Raw genomic sequence first — 27,877 nt, 5'->3', positions numbered from 1 at the left:
ATGCCTAGTAGATGGCCATTCATCCTCTGCATAAAAACCTCCAATGAAAAAGAGCCCACCTGTTCTGTAGCCCCTGAGCTTTGATGGCAGCTGGACTCTGGAATCATCACAATGCCTGGAACTGGTGGCAATTAGAATCTAAGAACCTCTAAAGAGACACAGATTAGCTGCCCCTGCTCTGTTTGATTTTCAGAACTTGGGGATGTCTAGGGCAGAGACAGGATATCAATTTGGAACGTTGGAAATGATATTTTAGCCTTATAGTATGCAGAATATCATAGAAACTGTTAAGGAAGTATACTCTGCTCCCCCTATTTATTATTCTTAAATTAACTTTCCCATCTAATGAGAGTGCATAAAAAATTCATTCAGTTTACACTGGGCTCATAGAGCCCATGCTTAGTGATGACATAATCATCAAATGCCATGCCTATGAACCACAACACTGGTGCGATTTTATTAATTTGTTGTTATTTAACTAGGGTATGTGTGTGTGTGTGTTTTTCTAAATTACTGAACAGCCTCAGAGCAACATATTCAATAAAGCTGTTTTTAAAAACACACCCACAAATGCAAAATAAAAACACTATGAAACACATTAAAAGAAATGGAGAAATAAAAGATATTGGACTTGCAGATGAAAATATAGATAACATGCCTATAAACCAGCAAAACAACAATGAAAAAGATTTTGGATATGGTTAAAGTCTCAGAAGATACAAATAATATATAACCCTACTATATACAGTGGTGCCTCGCAAGACGAAATTAATTCGTTCCGCGAGTCTCTTTGTCTTGCGTTTTTTTCATCTTGCAAAGCACCCCTATTAGCGGTTTAGCGGATTAGCGCTATTAGCGGCTTAGCGGCTATTAGCGGCTTAGAAAAGGGGGGGAGGGGAAAAACTCGCAAGACTCACAAGACGTTTTTGTCTTGCGAAGCAAGCCCATAGGGAAATTCGTCTTGCGAAGCGCCTCGAAAAACGGAAAACCCTTTCGTCTAGTGAGTTTTTCGTCTTGCGAGGCATTCGTCTTGTGGGGCACCACTGTAGTAGGAATGTGCTTCATCCACCTGACTAAGAGTACTTAGGAGGATATTGTTGCAGGTGGCCCCAGATGGGGGTCAGCACTTGTGGCACCCATAAATTGCCACTCCCTTTACCTGCACAACTCTGTGACTGATGTGTGTCCTTTGTAGTCAGACCCAGTGAATGAGAGGTGTTGAACCGGTATGTAGGGATGTGGGAGAAATTTGACTGAGTTCAAAATTAAAGGTGAACCTACCTGAAATTTCCAAAACACAGCCATCCTTTGAAACTCGCACTCTCTGAATTCTGAAATGCAGTTCTCCAGACAGCTATAATGTGTGCAAGAATGCATGTACTGGGGTAAAGTGTTTTTATTAAATGCATATATTAGTGAAAACATCATACAAAAATGCATTACATTAGGGGAATGTTGCTTTGCAAAAATGTGTGTATTGGGCAAAATTGCATACAAAAAAAGGGCACATTAGACGAAAACTGTGCCAAAATGCTAGTGAATTTCCATGAGGACCTAAAAATAAAAATGCAAACTGATTTTGAAATGACCTTAAGTACTTTAAAAAGGCAGGGGTGGGGAATGAAAGTCTCAGAGTAACTGATATTGACAGATTTCTTCTCCCCTACCAGTGTAGTATGTGAATGCCAGCACCAGAAGGGACCTTGGACTTCCAGCATGCACACACGCACACAAAGCTCACCTTCAGTTGCAGCACAGGTGTATTCCTGTTGCTTCAGGGCCATGCTGGAATTCTTTGTCTGTCCATAGATTGGCATTGCCAAACACACTGTCAGCCTACTCTGAACTGGATGCCAGAGGACATTAAGGGCCAAGAAGGTTGGAGCCTTTAAATATCAATCTGCCCACCCACCCTATACACAGGCATTGCCCTCAAGGTCAGTGGGCACTGTCTTTGGAAGAACTCGCTATGGAAATAATTGGCCACTGTATTTGGGGTTGTGAATGAATTTGCCTGCAAACAAACAGAGTCCCTTGGTTTTTTTGCCTTCCTTATATCAATTGTCACAACTTTTAGCGGATAAGGCACAGGGTTGGATCCTTAGTCTGTTCCTGGGCACACGGGGTGATATGGTGCATCACTCCCCTTGAGCAGGTACAATATCATCTTAGTTGACCTGCACCTTGAGGTGACCCTGAACCCAGTCATGACCCTCTTCAACATTAGCCTTCAGGGAGAAGGCTGATCCACGATACATTCCCAATGCCTAAGCCAAAACCTACCAGCATCTGTAATCAACAATTGTTGTGGCCATTTTCGATTCCAGAATGTTGTATTTTTCTCCCTCCTCTTTTGCTGCTTGCCTCTCTTGCATCCCATGGTTCACATTGGGCATGGGCCCGCAATGTAGAAAGTAAGGCCACTGATCCCTGTAGCACGTATTGTCTACACTAAACATGCCAGGGATTGAATATGTTTTGCATTCCGCATGCAAAGCGGGTGTTCCACTGCTGAGCTGCATCCCTCACCACTGATAATGTCTCCTGTTGCCTGTGAAGAACAGAAATGATGCAAATGAGCATGATGGCAGCAACTCAAATATTGATCAGTTTCATAGCTGTGCAATGACCCATTGCAACAGCTAGATGAACAGCAGGAAATCATCAAAATGACAAAAATGAAACAAATAAAAAGAAACTTAGCAAAGTTGTGTGTGTGTGTGAGAGAGAGAGAGAGAGAGAGAGAGAGAGAGAATAAATTACTGATATCATGCTTTCAGATCCCTGATTCAAGGCAGAAATTGCTAGCTAGGCTAGTTAACCTAGTCAAAAATAAATCAAGGGATTTCCAAGCATGCCAGCTGTGAGAGTGATAGTTTGTCAAAGAATTTGAAAATGAACTGCTTTAGGCCACACAATAATTACCTGGGAGTAAGTACCAATGTACTCCATTGAACTTATTTTGAAATAGACATGCAGAGGACTGCACTGTTAGAATAATTTTACAAAACAAAACAAATTCCTTCCAGTAGCACCTTAAAGACCAACTAAGTCAGTTCTTGGTATGAGCTTTCGTGTGCATGCACACGAAAGCTCATACCAAGAACTGACTTAGTTGGTCTTTAAGGTGCTACTGGAAGGAATTTGTTTTGTTTTGACTATGGCAGACCAACACGGCTACCTATCTGTAACAATAATTTTACAGTTACTTTTAAGCTTTTGCTATAAAATGAAAACTGGAGAAGAGTCAAAAGGGGAAAATGAAATTATTCATTTTGTTCTCATCTTAAAATCAAAGACTATGCGTGTGTTTTTGGTTTTTGGTTTGTTTTTGCTGTTGATTAGAATGCTGTTGATTAGAATCATGATGCCCCTCTCTTTACCAGAGGGGTATCAATTTGGACAGTCAGACAAAAGATCCAGACTTTATATTGAAAGTAAAATAGCACAGATGCCAATAATGAATGGAACACATCAAATGAAACTGGGAGTGGGATCAGCTATGGCACGCAAGCAAAGTTCCGCACTATGTACGGGTTACCCATATTTTCCACCATGTGAGTGAAGCCTTTTATCAGGGCTGGTTGACACACTTTGCCCAACCTTCTCTACTCTGTGAACGTGGAGGGGTATTGTCAATTTTTAGGAGTTACTCAAATCACTTGGCTTCCAGCTGGGGAGATTTAACTACTAATGGGTTTACAAGACCTGGCAAGGGAACCTGGCCACAAGGATCAGAAGAGGGTACAAATATTGAAGGGAGAGAGTTATAGCTACTTACAGGTTCTCACAAGGTGCATTTTCCCCACCTCTTCACTGACACTTTAAAATCCAGTCTGTGCCTCCAGGCAGTGCTGAGAGATTGGTAGCATGGCTGCCATTTTGAAAATGGAGCCAAAGTGGAAAGGGAATGACACAAAGTGATCATGAAATGCTCCATTTTCAAAATGGCATCTGGCTAACCAGGGTTGCTTCCTGACTTTCAGATACTTGAAGCTGTGGCTTAGATTTTAAAGTAAAAGGACTTTCCACATCATGAAAACCTGTAAGAAATATTCACTCCAATGTCCACACATACACCATCCTGATCCTTTGTAATGGTTCTCTTATGCCTGAACTCCTTTGTATGTTCAGCTGGGTTGAATATCACAATTGAAATCCCTGGAAGGCAAACAAAAAATCTACCCACTGAGGCAATATAAATCTTTATTGATGAGTTAAGTCTGTGTAACTTTATTCATAAGTTGAGGAGTCCGCAGGGGCAGCTGGTGTTGTTTGAGAGAGATTAATGCTTTATTGATCTGTTACACAATGTATTTTGTTGATCGGACAGATTTCTCAGTTCATATCTGTTTTCTTGCAACTACATATCCCTAAGTTAGACACAGGGATATATAGATCACTCTATTTCTTGTCTGGTTCCGTTTCACATACATTCACTTCCATCCCATTTTCAAATGAATCTGTGGTGTATGTATGTATTTTAATAAACTCTACAACATCTTATTTAAAAACAGATTAGATCTCAATGCATTTTAATATTTTGATAATTTATTAATTGCAATAAATGCAATAAACAACAACAACAGCACAGCACACACAGACACACACACATTACAAAAGTAATACATTTAAACCAAAACAAAAGAAAATAGATATTCATGCAAAGCCCCATATATCCAGCTGGGAAAACCTGTCATAACAAAAAGGTCATCAATCAGTTGTTTCTGCAAACTTCAGGAATGCCATTCCACAGGGGCAGCCACATTAAATGGTCTGCTCCAACTTACTGTGGAACAGGTTTCAGAGATATGTACCCTGGCTTACCTAACATAGGAACATAAGAAGCTGCCTTATACTCCATCAGGCCATTGGTTCATCTAGCTCAATGCTGCCTACACTGACTGGCAGTGGCTCTTCAGGATTCAGACAGGAGTCTCTCCCAGCCCTATCTGAAGATACCAGGGATTGAACCTCTGCCATGACTGCAATCCAAAAATTTGCTTCTCTGCGTAAGTACCATAAAAGCATTTGAAAAATAACACATTAGGGAGTGTCAGTAATGCATTTACCACTTTCCTCCAGGGAACTGCAGTTATTTACTGTTTCTGAGACACCTGTACAGTTTTCTATTTGTAGGATTTTGTTATTGTTGTCTAATTAAATCCCAGTTGTTTGAAATTCCAAAGAGGATATTGGGATTTCTGCTCCCCCCGTCATCCATCCTCCATCAGTTATTAGCTACCTTACGTAACAAGAAAATTATGATTGAAATGCCACTTGTTTTGTTGTTTTTAAAACTAGGATTTTTATATTTTTATTTACAGTATTTCACAGAAGGGTTTGGGTTTCTTGTCTAAAAAAAGAACCACTGAAATATGTCTCTTTAAAAGGATGTCTGTTGTGTATGAAGTGAGACACTCTAGTAGCTTACATTTTGTTTGCTTAAATAAGGGTTGCGGGTTGGAAAGAAAGTTTGAGGGAAGCTATTTGGTCACCAGTAAGAGCTGCCTAGTACTGACAGATAGAATAGACTTTGAATTAATACTTTTCATTGCAGGTGGGCCCCCTTAAGAGTTCCTTATAAAGAATTCTGTCTGCTCCAGATAAAAGTCGCACAGGAGCTTAATGTGCCAATCAGTAGTCCTCTGAAAGCACCATCACCCTGCTTCTATTGAAGAGTTCTGGGCCATACACTTGGAAGGATGGAAGTGGGATAGGTTTCACAGACAGCTTCCAAGAATGAAAAGAAAGTATTAGCAATGTTAACAAAGGAAGCGGGGGGGGGGGGGGTCCTAAAAACTGGGGGATCTGAGTCAATGTCTTTTTTTTTTTAAAAAAAAAGATATTTATTAAGTTTCAAATAAACACATATAAACACAAATACAAACAACAATAAAAACATACAAAAACCAACAAACAAAACCAAAACAAGTATACATTCAAACCTTATTTTCTAAACCTAATTTCACCGACCTCCTCACACCTCCCCCTTCTGTATTCTAATCTCATTTATCTTATCAGCAAATCCATTCCCATATTTCCCATAGTTTTTGTTAATTCTATTCTTTTTCCTTAATCAACGCCCCTGCAAACCACTAATTTTTAAACCCATATCTTTTTAGTTTTCATTAATTTTGTAATGTTTATTAAGATAGTCTTTGAACTTCTTCCAATCTTCTTCCACTGTCTCTTTGTCCTGGTCTCGGATTCTGCCCGTCATCTCTGCCAGTCCCATGTATTCTGCCATCTTCATCTGCCATTCTTCCAGGGTGGGTAGATCTGGTGTCTTCCAATACTTTGCGATAAGGATCCTTGCTGCTGTAGTAGCATACATAAAAAAAGTTCTGTCCTTCTTTAACACCACATGGCTTACCATACCCAGGAGAAAGGCCTCTGGTTTCTTCAGGAAAGTATATTTAAATACTTTTTTCATTTCATTATATATCATTTCCCAGAAAGCCTTAATCCTTGGGCATGTCCACCAGAGGTGAAAAAATGTACCTTCATTTTCTTTACATTTCCAACATTTGTTATCTGATAAGTGGTAAATTTTTGCAAGCTTGACTGGGGTCATATACCACCTATAGATCATTTTCATAATATTCTCTCTCAAGGCATTACATGCCGTAAATTTCATACCGGTGGTCCACAACCTTTCCCAGTCAGCAAACATAATGTTATGACCAATATCTTGTGCCCACTTAATCATAACTGATTTAACTGTTTCATCCTGTGTATTCCATTTCAACAACAAGTTATACATTTTTGACAAATTCTTAGTTTTGGATTCTAACAACTCTGTTTCCAGTTTTGATTTTTCCACCTGAAAGCCAATTTTCCTATCCAATTTATAGACCTCCGGTATTTGATAATAATGAAGCCAGTCTCGCACTTTATCTTTTAGATTTTCAAAACTCTGCAATTTCCATTTATCACCCTCCTGTTCTAAAATTTCACAATATTTTGGCCATTTAGCCTCCATATTAAGTTTTTTCAAAGCTTTTGCCTCCATTGGTGACAGCCACCTTGGAGTTTTGTTCTCCAGCAGATCTTTATATTTAATCCAGACATTATACAATGCTTTCCTGACAATGTGGTTTTTAAAACCTTTATGAGCCTTAACCTTGTCATACCACAAATATGCATGCCACCCAAAGAAATTGTTAAATCCTTCCAAATCCAAAATGTCTGTATTCTCGAGAAGCAGCCAGTCCTTTAACCAGCAGAAAGCTGCTGATTCATAATAAAGTTTCAAATCTGGCAGGGCAAATCCCCCTCTTTCTTTTACATCAGTTAAGATCTTAAATTTTATCCTGGGCTTTTTGCCCTGCCAGATAAATTTAGAAATATCTTGCTGCCAACCCTTGAAACAGTCCATCTTGTCCACAATTTGCAAAGTTTGAAACAAAAACAACATTCTAGGCAATACATTCATCTTTATGACTGCTATTCGACCAGACAAGGAAAGCTTCAAATTTGACCAGATTTCTAAGTCTTTTTTAACTTGTTTCCAGCATTTCTCATAGTTATCTTTAAATAAATTGATATTTTTAGCTGTCATGTTAATCCCCAAATATTTTACACTCTTAACCACAGTTAAACCTGTCTCATTCTGAAACTTTTCTTTCTCAATAGCTGTTAAATTTTTCTCCAATACCTTAGTTTTTAACTTATTCAATTTAAATCCTGCCATTTGACCAAATTCTTGCATCAGTTCCAATACTCTTTTAGTACTAGATTCTGGCTCTTGTAATGTAAGTACCAAATCATCTACAAAAGCTCTCAATTTATATTGTTTCGCTCCGACCTGAACCCCTTTAACCAGCTGGTCCTTTCTTATCATGTTTAGCAAAACCTCCAGGACCGAAATAAAAAGTAGCAGGGAGATTGGGCACCCCTGGCGTGTCCCTTTCTCAATTTTAAGTTCTTGCGTAATCACATTGTTCACTATAAGTTTTGCCTTTTGTTCAGAATATATTGCGCCTATAACGTTTTCAAACCCTTGGCCTACCCCCATACCCTGGAGATTCTTCTTCATAAAGGTCCAAGAAATATTGTCAAAGGCTTTCTCCGCGTCCACAAATATCAGAACAGCTTTTGTATTTATATTAACTTCTAACATCTCCAAAATGTCTATTATATTCCTTACATTATCTGATAAATGTCTTCTCGGGAGAAAGCCTGCTTGGTCACAATGAATCTCCCCTATCAATACTTTTTTCAATCTTCTAGCTAAAATGTCAGCAAAGATTTTGTAATCCACATTTAGTAAAGAAATTGGGCGGTAGTTCTTAAGTTGAGTCTTCTCAGTCTCTGTCTTCGGTATAAGCGTGATGTAGGCCTCTCTCCACGTTTCAGGTGCCTTTTTCCCCTCAAGAATTTTGTTACAGACTTCCTTCAAAGGTTGTAATATCCATTCCTTTAAAACTTTATAGTATTTGGAAGTCAGTCCATCAGGTCCCAGAGACTTGCCCAGTTGCATACTTTGAATGGCACTCTCTATTTCTTGTTCAGTTATTTTCTGGTTCAGAAGTACTTTACCCTCACTTGAGATTTCCTTCAATCCATTTTTCTCCAAAAATTGTTCTATGTCCGAGTCTTTTTGTGGCCCTTGTGCATAGATCTGAGTCAATGTCATGAAGACTGACACATGACAGCAACACATGATTAGGGATTTGCCAGTAATCATAACAAATGAGGCAGAATGCAGAGTTGACATCCGTAATGCAAGGGCTCTTGTTAAGAGATCTAATCATCTCGCACCCAGTCATGCCCAGATGTTAAGGACTCTTAACATCTTAGCAAGCCAATTTACTCACTTCCTTTTTTTTAATCTTTTCCAACTGCCATTCAACTTTCTTTGGTATCCATGAAGCATAGTGATATCTTCTTGGAGTATTCTTTTGAGGAGGGCAGGGTCCTGTATGTTTTAAGAGGTTTTTTGCACTTCTGGAAATCTTGAAGTTCTGTGAATATGCTGATCCCTCCCACTTGATTCTCAGTGAGCCCCTTTTTTGCTCTGTTTCTGCTCTGTTTGCTCTTTCAGTATGGGAATATTGCTAATATTGCTATTAAAGGGAGTGATCGCAAAATTTTGGGACGAGTGGAAGGTCCATAAGAGTAACACCACCACCACCCCATGTTTGAAATCATGGCAAATGAACAAGTATGTCCTGCTTTTCAAATGCGTCTTTAGGGAGATTTCCTGTCTTAACCCCAAAGGTCCGTATAGTTAAAGCCATGGTTTTCCCAGTAGTGATGTATGGAAGTGAGAGCTGGACCATCAAGAAGGCTGATCGCCGAAGAATTGATGCTTTTGAATTATGGTGCTGGAGGAGACTCTTGAGAGTCCCATGGACTGCAAGAAGATCAAACCTATCCACTCTTAAGGAAATCAGCCCTGAGTGTTCACTGGAAGGACAGATCGTGAAGCTGAGGCTCCAATACTTTGGCCACCTCATGAGAAGAGAAGACTCCCTGGAAAAGACCCTGGTGTTGGGAAAGATGGAGGGCACAAGGAGAAGGGGACGACAGAGGACTAGATGGTTGGACAGTGTTCTCGAAGCTACAAACATGAGCCTGACCAAACTGTGGGAGGCAGTGGAAGACAGGAGTGCCTGGCGTGCTCTGGTCCATGGGGTCATGAAGAGTCGGACACGACTAAACGACTAAACAACAACATTCAGCTACATCATTCAGCAGTTGCTTAATGCTACTCTCTCTGCAACATTTAAAAATGCATTTTGGAAGTCTGCGTGTGTGTGTTTTGGAGGAGGAGGTGAATCAATATTTTAATCACGCTTTAACACACTAGTTATGAGGAAAGTCGGATAATTAATGGATAGTATGAAGTGCCTAATCTGAATTAAATGGCAGATAAATTATTACGGTGAAAGTTTCAAACCATGTCCCCAAATTCTCCCATTTTTATCTGCAGATAGCAAAATGAGTGGGGACCTTTGACAAATTTTCTCTGGGTGGGAAATGAAAAAGAAGGTGCTGAGAAAATTTCTCATAACCCTGTACTGTTGTTTCATTCCATGGACAAAGGAAGCAATGAACTAAGAAAGGAGGACTAGAAAAAGTAGGGCCAATCCCATTGAACCATATTTAAATAATATCAATCAGTATTAAAATTGGATCCAAAATTCTGCATGAAATTCTCCACCCTATTTATATGCAGTGAAATTGGGACACGTGTGTAAAATTTTGCCACAAATACATTGTGTGTGTGAAATTCCCAAACAGTTTAGGGGAAATACCCTCTAAATAATTTTTTTGCGGGGGGGGGGGCAACGACACTTCTCCCTCAAAACTCAGAAATTAGACCCGGCTCTATTTCAAACTAAAGTCAAACCGAGACCAGTGGGTCAATCAACCTTCAATATTATGATCTAGGTCTGCAGCCTAGTTTTGTTTTGCTTCAGAAATGGTGGTATGTGGCATGAGAGTGCCTTGAAAGGCTCCTTTCTAGTTTGAAAACAGTCTTCCTATGTGCAAAATGGCAGATATGCCCCCATTGTTCGTGGAAACCCCACCAAGCCCACCAATCAGAGAGTTTACTGGTGACAATATCTATATGTTGTCCATACATGTGGGGAGGCAATGAACCTCTGATGGCAAAGATGCATCCCAGCACAACTCACTGAATGACAACACAAGCAACATTGGTGGTGGTGGTGGGAATCCCTCAGCTTCCCCAATCCATGAACTCTAACAGCAGAGCCAGCTACGCCTCCACTACTACATATCTGGATGCATCCTTCCGGAAAGGAGTGAGAATACTCTGATGCCACTCACTGGCACCAGTGCATAGAATTGTAGAGGTGGAAGGGACCACTAGGTTCCTCTAATCTAACCCCCTGCAATGCATTAATGTTTTGCCCAGCAGGGGGCTTGAACCCACGACCCTCAGATTAAGAGTCAGTCTTAGAGCTGCCTTATACTGCATCAGACCATGATCAGCTTAGCTGAGTACTGTCTACACCAGGGGTCAGCAACCCTTTTCAGCCATGGTCCGGTCCACCGTCTCTCAGACCATGTGGTGGGCCGGACTATATTTTTTGCAGGGGGTGGGGTGGGAATGAACAAATTCCTATGCCCCCAAAATAATCCAGAGATGCATTTAAATAAAAGGACACATTCTATTCATGTAAAAACACGCTGATGCCCGGACTGTCCGCAGGCCGGATTTAGAAGGCGATTGGACCAGATCTGGCCCCCGGGCCTTAGTTTACCTCCCATGGCCTAAAACCTAAAAACCTAGCAGCTCTCCAGGATTTCAGACAGGGAGAATTTCCTGCCCCTACCTGCAGGTGCCAGGGGTTTAAATTTGTACCTTCTTCTTGCAAAGCCACTTAGCTACATACTGTCCTCATTTAGCTTCATTACTCAGTGAGGTTCAGCCCCTGTTCACTGCTTCAGCCTTTAATGGACAGAGGAGGGAATAAGATTGTAGAAGCAGATTCCACCCTCAAACACATAAAAGTTATTTATTTTAGTACACATAGATAGATGTTTAACTAATTTTGAGTTTGATTTCAAAATTTTAGCTAGGAAACATTCTAATTTGTATTGGCCAAAGGAATGGAAACTTTTCCCCCCTCCCAGATCTATGGCACAGAGCATAATATTTCCATAACCTGCCCCAGGTTATCCTTAGTAATCAAGAATAGCGACATGATTGCTATGGATTAATGAGGATTAACACTTCAGTATTATTTCTGGGAAATAAAGAACAGATACTTCCAACAATTGTAAGAGGGTGTGATGTCTCTTGCTATCAAAATGGTTGATATATATATATATAGTTTTACACCTGTTGGTTTTTTTTAACATCGCTCATGACATATGTTTGTGCAAGATTTTTCAGCAATCTCTTTCCATGGGGTGAAAGCATTTTTCAGTTATCTCAGTGACTGACATAGAGATCAAGCAATGTCACAGAGGCAGAGTCTTCCTTTTAAAGCAGCTTGATTATGCTATAGCCTCAGGACAGCTTAGGAAAAAAGAAGCTTCCCCCCTCCCTTTTTTCTTTTGACTTCCTGACATGTGATTCTTCAGCAGTGTTTACTTTGTACTCACACCAAATTAATATTTTAAAGCGCTGGACATCCATGAAAAATAGTGGCAGAGACTATTATCTTGCAAGCTGGGGGACTAAATTAGTAAATACCCATTTCAAGCGAATGGATGCTGATTAATGGCTGTGCAATTCTAGATCATCACAGGTGGATGTCTCCCCTTGAGCTGCTTTTGCAAAGCTTCCCAGTGTTTGTGTAGTTTAAGTAGGTATTCTGTTCTGCCGGGGTTTGGGGGCCTGGATGGAAGGTGGTAACAAACCAGAACTTTGTCTAGTCCAGGCAAGGCAAATCAAGACCCAGCAAATGGTTTGGGTGATGTGGTGTTCAACTATGTTTTACTCAAAGCAGACCTATTGAAATTAATGGACCTAACGTATGCCTATTAATTTCAAGGAATCTACTGTGGGGGGAAAGTTAATTGAATACCACCCTTAGAGTCATTTGCAGCCTTAAAAATGCCAGCAGGGCTTGACCTCCCAGTGGCTCCAGTCTTCTTTTAGAGCTGCCTGCGATATTTAAAGGGCCTATTCTGCAGTCCCATGGTGGAGTAGGGGATGCAGCAAGGTTATCATCCTCAGACACCAACAATGATGGAAGAGCCGCATTCTCAGGCCAGGTCAGTGTAGAAGAGGGTGCTGCTGAAAGTTCCCTTGACTGGGATGACTGGTGCATCATACATAGCAGAGTCATCATTAGGTCAACACTGCAGCAGTGAGGCAGAGGCCATGGCAGCAATGATACCACCACTACCACCACCCTGATTCTACTCCGCCAACCCTATAAGAGCAGTGGTTTTCAATCAGTGTGCTGTGACAGGCTGGGGTGCCTTGAATTATAGCCAGGAGTGTGATGGGTAACATTGGCCTCCATCCCTTTCCTTCCCTCCCTCCTCTGATGCTCTCTTGCATCTCTGCCTCCCAAAGACTTGCATGGCTGTTTGTTTCAGTGGTCCTGGCTACAAGTTCCCCAGACGAATGGTGCCTCTGGGGCTGGCCAGGGGGCACTGGTTGCCAGGAGCTGAGGTGGCCCTGGACTAAGAAAGCAAGCGGGTGTGGGAGCCCAGCCAGCCCTTGTTGTTGGGAATGGATGGACAAGTGCTTGAGGCAGGCAGGCACTATTCTGGCTTTTCTTGTGCTTGCTGTGTGAAATGCCTGTTTGGGAGCTGAGTGCCTGGTGCCAAAGGGCAGCTTTCTACCATGCAGACTTGGCAGTGCCAGCTGCTGCCTGCCAAGATGAGTAAGGTGCTGGCCTCACGTTCACCTTTGGCCAATCTCCATCGGGGTGATGGCATAAGCTGCCGGAGGACTCCCAAGGAGATGGGAGAGGAGAGGAGGCTGAGGGAACACTCCACAAGGGAGGGTGAGAAACTGCCAGCTCTACGGGCAAGGGGTGACATAACTGGGCTCCTGGGCCCCACAGGAATGCCACAGTTGACCAAGGGAGCTGTGGACTGAAAAAGGTTGAAAACCTCTGCAACAGAGTAAAATATGTGTGGCATTAAAAATATTTCTAGCCTTCCCTTCACTGTGATTGATCCCAGAGTGGGGTGAAATAAAACTCAGGTTCAAATGATAAAACAAATATGGTATCTTTTCACAATATCAAAGACATAAACAAGCTACATGGCAACCATATTTAAAACTGTTGATAGAACTCCAAAAGCACCACATCCTTCCAGCATAGAATTGTACCATTTGCATCCTGCAAAGACCTGAGCAAATGTATATGTTTTAAGCAGCCAACAAAATAAAGTAAGAACCAGTGCCAAACCTATCTCAGGGAGGTTCTGGGAACTATTTCTTTATCATTGTTCTTTATGTGAGAGACAGTTGCCTTGTTTGTGTCTAAGCAACAAATTCGTCAGGATAATTTTTTTTAATTAAAAAAAATGTGCATGGAAATAAAACATGCTATCACAAGACAATGCCATAGAAATATAAATGTCCTTTCCCTAAACAAGGTAACTTGGTAACAAGGTAACAAGGTAACTTAGGCATGAATAATATGTCCTAAACATGAATAATTGGTACTAAGTAATGGGTTACAATAGACTAAAACAAATTAAAACTCATACAAACTCTCTAAACATCTGGGTAGTGTTTGAAAGTACTGTTGCATGCCACCCCAATCTTCAAACAGTTTGAGATTCCAGGGGTTCCAGGTGTTTACCCAGGATTTGGTTTCCTTGGAATGAAGAACAGCAGAGACTATGGTGTCTTGATTACAGTATATATGGTTTTATTGAAACATAAATACAACCCAAGCCTACGATGAAGGTGTTCACAACATTAACACCCCAGAAGATCTTGCTTCTCCCATAGTCACAGCCTAGGATTCAAGCAGAAATCAAGCATGGGTCTCATTCTTTAGCTTTTGCCTGCTTCTTGCTTCTAGCTCAGCTCCCTCACACACAACCCTGGCATTTGTCTTTCTTACTATCAGCCAGGTGAGGGAGGAGGGGCACCCATTTTCCCTCTGGCACAGCACTGTTTCCTTTGTTGGACTAAGGACTATACTTAAATAGCAAATATGGCCCTTGTCTGGCATTCACCAGTAGGTGTCAACCCGTGCTGATTCCAAGAATTAGAAGGGACTCGGGCATCATGAAGTCTTCCCCTTTGCCCCCACAAACTCACAACAGTACATTCATAGCAAAATCTTGCAATGTGGTATGGTTTTCCTACTACAATTCCCTGGAATATATCTACTTAATTTTTTGAAAGCTATTGTTGCTACAAGCAGCAACCAATATGATTTGCAAGAATTTAAGAGGCTTTTCTGGATTATTGATTGCTTTGCTTTCTTTGCTTTTAGGCATTTCCCCCCTCAGGTTAATTTCCTTGTTTTGGCAATGCTGAATGTTCACAGTAAAATCAGAGCATGTAGAATTATGCGAATGGAAAGGGAAGCTTGCCATGCACACTCCTTTGTAAGGCCAGACTTTAATATGCATGATAGTTCTTGGAAATATTAAATGACTGAGGAAATATTAAGAGGCTAAAGACTTTTTTCCAAAAGTATTACACCCACTGGGGCAAACCTGTAAATCTGAAAAGAAGAGCAAGGGTGTGGAGAGGTCAGCAGAATGCAGACATGCAGGAGGAGTCTGCCTGGCACTCTTGCTGCACCAACCTCACTCCCCGCTGGCTCTGCCTGTGTTCACTTCCAGTAAGCTAGTGCTGCAGCTCTGACTCTCCAGGTAAGACTTTTGCATATGAATCTTTAACCTAGGAAAGCTAGGGTTTGCTTTGCACTATCCGACAACCTTCCTTGCTGCAGGATTTTAGGAGGCAAAGAAATGGATTTCTGCATGGAGTAGCTTGTCAGTTGAGCAACCCTGCATCTTTAGGCAGGGCTTGGAGAAATCTCAGTCTGAAACCCTGGACAGTCACTGCCGGTCAGTGTAGACTATATTGAGCAACATGCATCAGTGGTATTAGGTTCCCATGCTTGCCATGTTTCTCATGGGATTTATTTGGTCTGAAACACACATGCAAACTGGAATGCCTATGCAGACCACCTTAAGATTTCTGGCCATTTAGACACTGAGTACCGTTTATCGAAAGTTAACCATGCCTTTAAGTTCCACTGAAAGAAACCAATATAATTTAAGTGTGTTGATTTAAACAGCACTACAGTGTGTTTAATTTTCTTTGGATTCCACCTGGCTTGCTTTTAATGTCACCAATTCTTTTCTTTATTTTAACTAAACACATGGTTCTTTCTGTGTGGTTGAAAGCTGTAGCTTTTTAGCTACTGCCACTATTTCTGTCCTGCAAGGTATCCTCACAGTTCAAGAACATATTCTAGCCAAGCAAAAGCACTTCAGGAGGGTGTAAAGCAGAATCAGTGAGATGTATGGCCTGTGGAAGATTCATAGTTCTTATGTCTTGAGTTGGGAGTTGGATCACACTCATTCAGGCTCTATCCTACGTGTGTTCAGAATAATTTTTGAAAGAGCCTATGCACAGTGGGTGGATTGGGCAAAGAGAAGCCCAGCCCTGACAGCCTCTATCTGCAGAATGATGCCAGTGCCACTCTGCCACTAAAGTCTCCTATTCCACCCACCAAAAATATATATGTCCATCGTTTTATTTGTACACTGCCTTTCCACAGCCCAACCCATGCTCAAGGTGGCTTATGACATGAAAAAAATACATAATTACAAACATAACAAGAGTAGTGATGAACAATAAATGAAACATCAAAAAGTATGCAACCATATTAAACAATTTCCACATGAATCATAATAAGATCCGAAACAAAGATGCAAAATGAGTAACATAAATATCAACCAGGCCAGAATGGGCCTCATGGGCCAATCAGCATGGGCCCACAGTTTTGAGGGTGCCTACTCTGAGTTCCCCTGGAAGAGGCAAAGGGGACCCTTTGGTAAAGATTATTGAAATGGGGCCTACATTCCCCGTCTGACCTGGGTCTATTACAGTGGTACCTCGGGTTAAGAACTTAATTCGTTCAGGAGGTCTGTTCTTAACCTGAAATTGTTCTTAACCTGAGGTACCACTTTGGCTAATGGGGCCTCCTGCTGCCGCTGTGCTGCTGAAGCACGATTTCTGTTCTGATCCTGAAGCAAAGTTCTTAACCCGAGGTACTATTTCTGGGTTAGTGGAGTCTGTAACCTGAAGCATCTGTAACCTGAGGTAACACTGTACCAGCTTTGCACAGCCCTGGCAACAACCTCCCCAACAAAACTGCCTAAGCCAAAGAGACTGTTCAATGGCTGTTTTTGTAGCCCCACCCTCCCAGGCCAGAGGTACAAAGGCCCCACCCTCCCAGGCCAGAGGTACAAAGGCCCCACCCTCCCAGGCCAGAGGTACAAAGGCCTGCAAGAGAGCAGGCCTTCCAGGACCTACCGCCAAGGTGGTTCCTGGCCTAAATTCTGATCCCCACAATAATATCAGAATTCCTCAAGCGTCTTCTGGAAATTCTTGTTTGGCTCAGATCATAATGGCAATAGGGTTTGCATGTCAGAATTGGGCTGTGAAAACATGTTTTATATTCCAGTTTGTAAAACAGCTTTGTTCGCTGTTCCCAGTTCTGATGCAAACCAACAGGAGTTTCACCCATCGCTAGCTTAGAATAGTTTTTCACAGCAAGAAGCTCACTTGAGAACTTTGCCGTATTTTTGTGAAGCTTGATTTCTAATGGAAGAATATTATATTAGCCATGGTAATGTTTGTGATTGAAGGGAAACTGCTGCAACTGGTGATGTAGGTGGTAATACAAAAGATTAAAAACCTTTAGAAGTGACTTGCATGATGTAACATAGGTGACATACATGATTGACTTTTACTGAAGACTCTTGCATGCTTTATTCTTCTTAGGCTTTTTAAAGAAAGCACTTTAAATGTGAATCTGCTTTAATTTTCCTGAAGCAAGCTGCAGAAGTATTTTCTACTTAAGTAATGGCAAGAAGTAACACCTTGTCTCAATCTGCAAATGTAATTCTGACAAAGTGGGAAGCTAGAGACAGAGAGCTATACAGTAGTACCTTGGTTTGCATACGTCTTGATTTGCATATGTTTTGTATTACAAACATGTAAACCCGGAAGTGTGTGTCCTGGTTTGCAACCTTTTTTTGTATTACAACCCTTTTTTTGGATTACGAACAAATTCTTTTGGGAGGCCCCATTGGCAAAAGCGTGTCTTGGGTTACAACCTGTTTTGGTTTACAAACGGACCTCCGGAACGGATTATGGTTGTAAACCAAGGTACCACGGTATTCAATGTTAATCTTAATCAAGGCAGAACCATTGGGCTGTATCCAACAATCTCTGTCCAGTAGCAGAGGTTAAAGGTAGTGCAACCAAGGATACAGTGCAACAGTTGTGCTAGTAGGAGCTTGTTGCACAACAGCTGGTTCTTATTATACAATTCTGCAAGTGGGGATTGACAGTGCTGGGCATCCCTCTGCCCAATGAAGCTTCTCAGTTCATCACAAAGGGAGGATTTAGGGCCACACTGGGCACCAAGCTGAGGTGTGCACTGCAGGGCGTCACAACTATGACATACCGGTAGTTCATGCACAGAATGGAACGTGAGAGGCAGAGGGTGCTGAATTTTGGGCCCCCCCAGAGCGCTGCCTAAATATGAAAGACCAAAGTCCACCCCTGAAAAGGGAGTTTGGATTGCACCCTTCACTATCTCCAAATTCAACATGTTTGTTCTGCATCTTTTAGGAGTCAATCTGTGTGGCAGTATCTATGCATTGGAATTTCTTTGCTATTAATATTAATTAGGCACACTCCCTATTACATTTTAAACAGCTGCTAAAAACTTGTTCTTATTTCAGTAAGCTTATGCAGGCATGTAATTTAGTTGTATAATAAGTTATGTGTACTTCATTTTAATATTTGCTGATTCAATCTGTGTTTTGATAATTGCTTTATATTGAATTGTGTGCACCTCCTAGAATATTTTTATTGAGCAGTGTGTGTGTGTGTGTGTGTGTGTGTGTGTGTGTATTTCCTAAGTAAAAATAATTAAATAAAAACTTAACTATCCTCCAGATGTTGCTCTTATTCTGCTGTTTCAACATAAGTTAAAATAAGTACTGGATCGAAGTCTTCAGCCAAGTGTTTTCCACCACATTTGGAATGGAAGTGAAAAAGCTCCTTCCAGATCAGATTGTGGTGTGTGTTGGGGATTCTATAGGTAATAATAATAATAATAATAATAATAATAATAATAATAATATTTTATTTATACCCCGCCCTCCCCAGCCAAGGCCGGGCTCAGAGCGGCTTACAAGCAATAATAAAAACAAGATGAATGATTATAACTTAAAAACAAAAATAAAATACAACATTAAAATAATGGGAACATTAAAATATTAAAATGTAGCCTCATCGCAGGAGGAGAAGGAAAAGAGAAAAGAAAGAGAGGGAGGGAGGGAATCAAATTGGCTCCAAGCCAAAGGCCAGGCGGAACAACTCTGTCTTACAGGCCCTGCGGAAAGAAATCAGATCCTGCAGGGCCCTGGTCTCATGAGGCAGAGCGTTCCACCAGGCTGGAGCCAGAGTTGAAAAGGCCCTGGCTCTGGTTGAAGCCAATCTAACTTCCTTAGGGCCTGGGACCACTAGGGTGTTGTTATTTATGAACCTTGAGGCTCTCCGTGGGGCATACCAGGAGAGGCGGTCCCGTAGGTACGAGGGTCCTAGGTCATGAAGGGCTTTAAAGGTCAAAAGCAGCACCTTAAATCTGACCCTGTACTCCACCGGGAGCCAGTGCAGCTTGAAAAGCACTGGGTGAATATGCTCCCATGGCAGAGACCCCGTGAGGAGCCACGCTGCAGCATTCTGTACTCGCTGGAGTTTCTGGGACAGCTTCAAGGGCAGCCCCACGTAGAGCGAATTACAGTAGTCAAGCCTGGAGATGACCGTCGCAAGGATCACTGTGGCCAAGTCGGGGCGGGAAAGGTAAGGGACCAACTGCTTGATGCGGCGAAGGTGGAAAAATGTCGCCTTGGCTGTTGCTGTAACTTGTGCCTCCATGGAAAGGGAGGCGTCAAGGATTACACCCAAACTCTTAACAGAAGGCAATGGCACTAATTGGGCCCCCGCAAGAGAAGGGAGTTGGTCCCTCATCCCCATGCCATCCCGACCTAGCCATAGGACCTCTGTCTTCGAAGGATTTAGTTTCAATCGGCTCCCACGAAACCATCCAGCCACAGCTTCCAAGCATCTGGTCAGTGTGTTTGGGGCCGAGTCGGTGTGGCCATCCATCAGCAGATAGAGCTGAGTGTCATCAGCATATTGGTGACAGCCCAGCCCAAAGCTCCGGATAATCTGGGCAAGGGGGCACATAAAGATGTTAAAAAGCATCGGGGAGAGAATTGCGCCCTGCGGCACTCCACACACCAAGGAGTGGCGCGACAACATTTCCCTCCCTAGTGCTACCCTCTGTCCCCGAGCAGAGATAAAAGAGCACAACCAGTTACGGGCTATGCCCTGTATCCCCACGTCTGCGAGGCGGTGGTCCAGAAGATCATGATCGACCATGTCAAAGGCTGCTGACAAATCTAAAAGGATCAGCAGTCCTGACCCGCCTCGATCCAGTTGTCTACGTAGATCATCTGTTAGGGCAACCAGAGCCGTTTCCGTCCCAAAACCAGGACGGAAACTGGACTGAAATGGATCTAATGCCGATGTTTCCTCCAGAAACCTACCAAGCTGTTCAGCAACCGCTGTCTCAATTACCTTACCCAGGTATGGAAGATTTGAAACTGGGCGGTAATTGGATAGGTCTAAGGGATCTAATGAAGTTTTCTTTAAGAGTGGACACACCACTGCTTCCTTCAGTTCCCCTGGGAATGTCCCCGTGTCAAGGGACAAATTGATAATTTCAACCGGGGGGTCCGTGCAACATCTGGACACTCCCTAATCAGCCAAGACGGGCACAGATCAAGGAGGCAGGTGGTGGGCCTACCAACTTGGAGGAATCTATCCACATCAGTAGGGAGTATCTGATCGAAATGGTCCAACACTGGACCTGAAGTCAGTCGAGGGGCCTCCAGTTCAGTCACTGTATCTAAATTGGCAGGGAGGTCACGGCGGAGCAACAGGACTTTCTCCGCAAAAAAGCTCGCGAATGCCTCACAGCTGTGGGTCGAATTTGTGCTTAAATTTGGTTGTGCTCCTAAGGACGTTATTGACCTAATTATTCTAAAAAGTTGTGCCGGGCAAGAGCTAGTGGATGCAATGGAAGCTGCAAAGTAAGATTTCTTAGCAGCTTTCGTAGCCATCTCATAGGCTTTCATAAGCGTCCTATAAGATGTTCTTGAGGCTCCGTCACGAGTCGCCATACTCACTCTAGCTGTCTGAGATCCCGCTTCATTTTCCAGAGCTCCTCAGTAAACCAAGGGGCCCAGTTTCGATGGGGTCACAGAGGGCGCTTAGGCGCGATCTCATCAATGGCTGCCAAGAGCCGGTTATTCCAATCCTCAACAAGGTCATCTAATGAGTCGCCAGGAGGAGCAGGGTTCCGCAAGGCTTGTCGGAATCTGTCAGGATCCATCAGTTTTCGCGGACGAGTCCAAAAACGTTCGCCACCCGAGCCGGGGAGGAGTGGGAAGTCAATCTCGGCTTTCAGAGCGTAGTGATCAGACCATGGCACTTCCACAGCGGGGAGCATGATCACATCTATGCCAGCCCCAAAGATCAGATCCAGCATGTGGCCTGCTTGATGAGTGGGGCCCAAAACAAACTGGGAGAGCCCTAGTGTTGCCATGGAAGTCACTAGGTCCAGAGCCTGTGAGGAGGGAGCGGCATCGGCATGGACGTTGAAGTCTCCCAAAACCAGTAGGTTTGGGAACTCCAAGGCCCAGCTCGCCACCACCTCCAGCAGGTCTGACAGGGTGGCTGCAGGTGTGCTGGGTGGTCGGTACACCAGCCAGACAGCCAAGCTCTCCTTGGTGCCCCACACGAGACCAACACATTCAATGCCGGAGATCGCCGGTGATGGCAGAGCTCTGAAAGAGCAATCCTCCCGGAATAACAACGCTACTCCTAGAGTTTGGTTACTTACTCCTAGTAAGTTTGGTTTCAATTTTAAACTTTTTAAAAAATATATAACTCAAAGACACTCCAAGTTGCAATTTGACTGTTGTTGGCAGCCAAAGTGCCCAGGGAATGAAACTACAAGATGAACCACTTACCCGTACCTCATAAAATTGTAAGTATTTCCCACTCAAAAGTTAACATTACATTGCACTACCTTCGCAGTAGATGCATGGTCCCATGAAAAAGGAGGAGGAGAATCTGCTGAGCCTTAGTTTAAATGTATCAAAATGCATATTTATGTCATAATTTTAGAGAATTTTTGCATCAGTGGTCGCGGGGATGGAAGCTTGTACTCCAACATGTGGAGTCACAATTTCTGGTCCCTAACTGAATATGATAGCACAGTGCTACAGAGTGTCCCATTTTCAAGGGATGTCCCTGATTTAGAGAAGCCGTTCCATTTTTCTGATTTGATCCTGGAATGTTCCAGGGCATCCCTATTTTCATTGGAGAAATGTTGGAGGGTATGGAGTTATCCGACCCTCAAACCATCTGAAGGCAATCCTGTATAGGGAAGGGGTTTTTTATTTTTAAAAAATGTTTAATGTTTTATTATGTTTTTATATACGTTCGAAGCTGCCCAGAGTGGCTAGGACAGCCTAATAAGATGTGTGGGGTATAAATAGTAAAATTATCATTATGGGATGCAGTGTCCCTATTTTCATTGGAGAAATGTTGGAGGGTATGGCACTATATGGAATGGGATTCATGTACCTGAAGGAGCTAATTTATATTTTAAGTGCCTATGCATGACTAAGCAAACTTAAGTAGGGACGAACACATCTGTCAGTTCCTCATTTTTCCAAATGTAAATTTAGTTTGTCACACTTTGGCGCTGGTAGGCAACTTCTTTAAAGTCATCACAAGTGACTTTACAGACATATCTCCTAATATGCATACTTTTTTCCATAGTTAAACCAGAATTTGAAACAATCTGAATGCAGGGTGCAACAAACCCTCTGATGCAACTGTGGAATGGAAGTGAAGATATCCACTCATCCCTAGCCAAACTTATCCTGAAACTTGCAAACATCACCACCATACCACATTATTCCAATTGTGGTAGTTACATGAATTGTACCATTTGAGGGCTTTTGCTAACAATTTATGTCTCTCATCCTTGGTCTGTGTGACCGTTTGGCTGACAAATTGCCCTTGTTACATACAAGAGAGGTTCAAATTCATTGATATTCATGAAGTGCTTGTCAAAGGAGCTGGCATTTGCTTTTGTCATGATGAAGGAATATGTTCCCGTTCAGTAATGGAATGGGCAGAGGAGATTTGAAACCAAGCAGTCGTGAGCAATTTATTAGAGCAAAGCAAAACTCCTGCTGCTTAACCTGATTTTCTCTCACAATGAAAGGCCTAACCCTTTGCAGATGCAAACTTCCTTGCATTTCAAGAAAGTTTCACAATGGACCAATAAGCCTCTTAAACAAGATTGAATTTGCTATTGTGCATGTTACAGGCTGAACAAACAGAGATTGGGCAAGTTTCTGTTCATCCGTGTGCCGCTTTTAAAAAAAACAAATACCAGTTTAATATAAATGGAAATGAGGGCAATATTAGTGTGAACATAAATCTCGATCTATTGTAACCTAATAATGAAAGCCATACTTTTTTAAGAGCCTGGATAAATGGCTAGAGGCATCATTTTTAGAGGCTGGATCACTGCTATTTTTAAACACAGATTCACTTTTCTTTCTTTTTTTCTTTGCTTGCTGGGCCTTCAATAAATGGCAGTACAGGCAGCAAAGCGGCAATAGGAAAGTTTCAAAATCATGAAAAACTAGCTTGCTCTGTGGGCTGTCACACATCACATGATTATTATTGTATCAGTCAAAGAACAATATGGGGTAATATTGCAAAAGATTTATAAGGACAAGGGGCAGATGCTGCTTTCTAATGGTTGATTTTCTCTCACTTTATATTTTCATAACCTTTAAGTGATCATAGGACTATAGCTAATGACAGTCATCTAGCCATTTGACCTTTTCCGTTTGGCAGAATGCCAGTACAGTTCCAATACTTCCATCTCAGCCACAATTTCATACTGATTTCACATGTTATTCATATAAAGTGACTACATTAAAATCCATTTGAGGTTTGAAGAGTTCATTTCCATCTAATAGGCATTCAGCTGCAACATTTTTGGAATTATGTGCTGCAAAAGAATCATTGTTAAGAAAACTATAAATGGGACCCCATGTTCTTTCCTGTTCCAGTCATTCTTTCATTCTGTCTTCTGATACTCTGTTCCATTCCCATGCCTTGTGGTTGGCATTTGATTGTCTCAAGAGACAGTGGAGTGCAGCACTGGGAGTGAAGTCAAACTGCTGCATTAGCAGCACTGAAGTGACTTCCCCAGGGTGCAAGCCTAGGCAGTGTATACGGAGGTCCTGGGCTTCCCAGAAGACAAGATGTCCCTCTCAGCCTTGCTGAAGTGGTCCAGAGGAAAGCAGAGCAATATGTTTGGTGCCAGCTTGGCTGCAGGAGTTGCTGGAAAGAGGTGCACAAAGCACCATCCAACTGCTGGATTTATGTAGGATTTACAGTGGTGCCTCGCAAGATGAAAAGAATCCGTTCCGCGTTTCTCTTCGTCTAGCGGTTTTTTCGTCTTGTGAAGCAAGCCCATTGACGGCTTAGCAGATTAGCGCTATTAACGGCTTAGCGGCTTTTAGCTGCTTAGCGGATAAGCAGATAAGCGGCTTAGCGGCTTAGAAAAAGGGGGGGAAAGGGGGGGGAGTCAGAAAAACTCGCAAGACATTTTCGTCTTGCGAAGCAAGCCCATAGGAAATTTGTTTTGCGAAGCACCTCCAAAACGGAAAACCCTTTCGTCTAGCGGGTTTTCCGTCTTGCAAGGCATTCGTCTTGCGGGGCACCACTGTACTCCTTAGCCTTTTCTAGTTTTTTTGTTTTGTTTGTTTTTTTGCAGTAGTGGGGTGGGGAAGCCATGTGCTTGAAATATATGGCCTGAATATGACCTTAATGTCAAACTATTCTTAGAATCATAGAATCATAGAATCATAGAGTCATAGAGTTGGAAGAGACCACAAGGGCCATCGAGTCCAACCCCCTGCCAAGCAGGAAACACCATCAGAGCATTCCTGACATATGGTTGTCAAGCCTCTGCTTAAAGAAGGACACACCACCACACTCCTTGGCAGCAAATTCCACTGTCGAACAGCTCTTACTGTCTTCTTAATACTGTAAGTGTAAGAGCATCCTAACATTAGTCTGATTTATTTGACTCCCTATATGAATCACTCCCCATAAAATATCTCAAAGGGATTTCCCTATAGTCATCAGCAATGAAAACAATTCCAAACACTTCCAAACAAAACAAAATTAAAACCCAAGAAACCCTCATATATACCAACAATTCAAAACAATTCCACATATTTAATTTTTTAAAGATCCAATAGACTAATAAACCGGGGTAAGGCTTTCCACTTAGAAGGTTTTAGGAAAACATAGTATCTCCAATAGGTGCTGAAAAGACAAAATAGATGGCACTCGCCTGATATGTAACAGGAGGGAGTTCCAAATGGCAGGTGCTGCCACACTAAAAGCCCACTTCTTATATCACATGGGGTCGGCCTCTGGATAGGATGGTATTTGCAAGATGCCCCTTCTTACAGAGTGCAATGATTTGTTAGGTATACAGGCGGCAACTGTTTTAGGCATGTCCAATTGATGTGCGATCACTGACTTGCGGGTTCTTTTGGACCCGGAAGAGGGCGGAATGGGAGCCCTTAGGTGCGCTCTGCCAAAGCATGCGCCCACCCACCCTGCAAAATGGTCATCACTTGTAATAAGGGGTTAAGACATCTTTTAAATATCTGTCACATTGTTACTTTTTGAAATGCATGTAATTCAGGGCAAGTACTCCATAACATATCCATAATGATGTGATGCTTCCTTTGTGCCATTTGGGACTATTTTCATTTCTCTCCATCTTTTCTTTTCCCATTTAAAATTAAGCAAATTTGAAAAATACAAAAAAAAGAAGTGAAACCGTCTAGCATGATCAGCAACTATTGCATCTGGAGGGGAAAGGGATGCAAGGTGCACCTAGGTATCCTAGCATCTTAATATGTGTGGCTCTTCAAGTGTGACCCTGTGCTGTGTTCATAACTAAGACATGCACTGTTGCACAATTATCATTACCGTTACGACATCCAGATGGGGCGCTTCTGTCTTATCAGATTGTAGTCAATGGCTGTGGTGCTGGTAGTAGTTCCTCTTCCAAAAAGTCAGAGAGGAGTCTTCAAATGAAACTACTTTCATTTTTATGGATCACCCTGGCATTTCTATCATCTGACGCTCCATGGCTTCGGAGGGTAGGGTGAGGTAGATGTTGGAGAGAGAGAAACAGCAGATTTCCACAAGTGAGGAAGCTGTTGACATGAAACTCCACCTCTTTAGACTTATTAAAATGAACTATAGGCAAGCACAGTTTCAAGACCTGAGGAAGCTGATTAAGCAGCTGATTAAGTCAATTAGGCTGCTTGGGGACTCCTCTCTCCTGTAGTATTGTTAGCTAGGAAGCCTAATAGGACAATTAGGATTAATTAAAATCAGCCTGATTGATTAGGACGTGTAAACCAGAGCATCAGGCTCACAAGAGAGGTTATGGGAATATTGAGGTGGCATGCTCTTTCTGGCATCTCAGTATAACCAGTAAAATGCAAGGCTTGAGCCATCATTTAAATGGCCCTTGAATTACCATATTTCATTTCTCCATAGCCAGTTAAATGGCTCAAGCAGTTGTAGGTCCTTCTCAAATTGCATTACTCTATATGTGCTCTTATTTCCAAAACTGATTTTTCCAAAAGAACATTGGGAGAGTGTCTATGTTTGTAAATCAAAACAAGAGTACTGCAATATAAAATTGTTTGTTTGTTTGTTTGTTTAAGAAGATAAAAATATTGTGTATAGGGCAATTGAATTGAAAGATCCATTTCTCAAAATACTCTTTAAACAAATTATTGAAAGAAACCATTGGTTAAACAATGTGCTTCACTTGATAACTATTGCCACTTTAGAAAATGTCTACTCTGGCTAACAATAACAGAATTTTCTGAAGGCTCAGAACTGATGATTGCTGCATTGTCATGTTTCTTCCCCAACTCTACCCATGTGAAATTACCACCCCAAAATTATGCATGCTCATATTTCTGGAATCATTTGTAGTAGTATCCCAATAAGTGTGCCTTGTGAGGTAGGCTAGGGTCACCCAGTGAACTTCATGGCTGTGTGGCAATTCGAACTCATGTTTCCTAGGTCCTAGTCAAACACCCAGTCAGATGGGTGGGGTACTACGATGACTACTACTACTACTACTACTACTACTATTACTAATTCAGACTGCTTTGTTAAACAATCACACACACAAAAATAAAGGGGCCAGCTGTAATTTGTTTTTGTAACCAGCATAGTAAGAAAAGTTTTCCTAAAAGGTGGCATATACATACATCAAATTAATGGTATAGCATTCAGCTTGGTCCTGAGGATCATACTTAAATGAAATGCTAAGGACATTCAATGCTACACACTTTTCAGCTCTTGCCTCCCGAAGTCACATTTTGATCAGGGCTTACTTTTGCAGGATTCCTGATTTTCATCATCGTTGCCAATTTATGAATAGTGAGTTTTTTTAAAAAAAAAAACAAACCCAAAAATACTATGCAGGAAAATCATAAGTACAGATTGGAATGCAACACACGGCGTAACTAGCAATGCCACTGGCTGAAGTAGATGTATTTACAAGGCAAGAAATGACCTGAATAGCTCCCCCAAAGTGACCCCTCCAATTTCAGATGGTTAATTGCCTCCTTTTCCTCACAACTACTGATCAAAATTTTGCCACTACTGATGCCCACTGGATTTTTTCTCCCAGCAAGCAGTTAACATAAAATTGAACTGACTTTTCTGGTAGTTTGTCCAGTAAAAGGGGCAACAATTTGCTGACAAGCTACAGGGTTACCATTGCAAAACAAAATAACATATTGCACAGAGGGACTGTTTTTATATTTCACAGAATGGTGTACAGAATATGTATCAGGACATTTATTTATTGCATTGATTTCCAACCTTATTTCTCCATGCAGTTTAAGGTGATGTACATGTTCTCCTTCTCCCCATTTTATCCTCACAACAACCCCGTGAAGTAGGTCAGGCTGAAAGGCAGTGACTGGCCCAACGAGC

This window comes from Podarcis erhardii (genome assembly GCF_964252035.2).
Source record: "Podarcis erhardii genome assembly, chromosome: Z".
NCBI lineage: Eukaryota > Metazoa > Chordata > Lepidosauria > Squamata > Lacertidae > Podarcis > Podarcis erhardii.
This window is presented reverse-complemented; position numbering follows the sequence as displayed.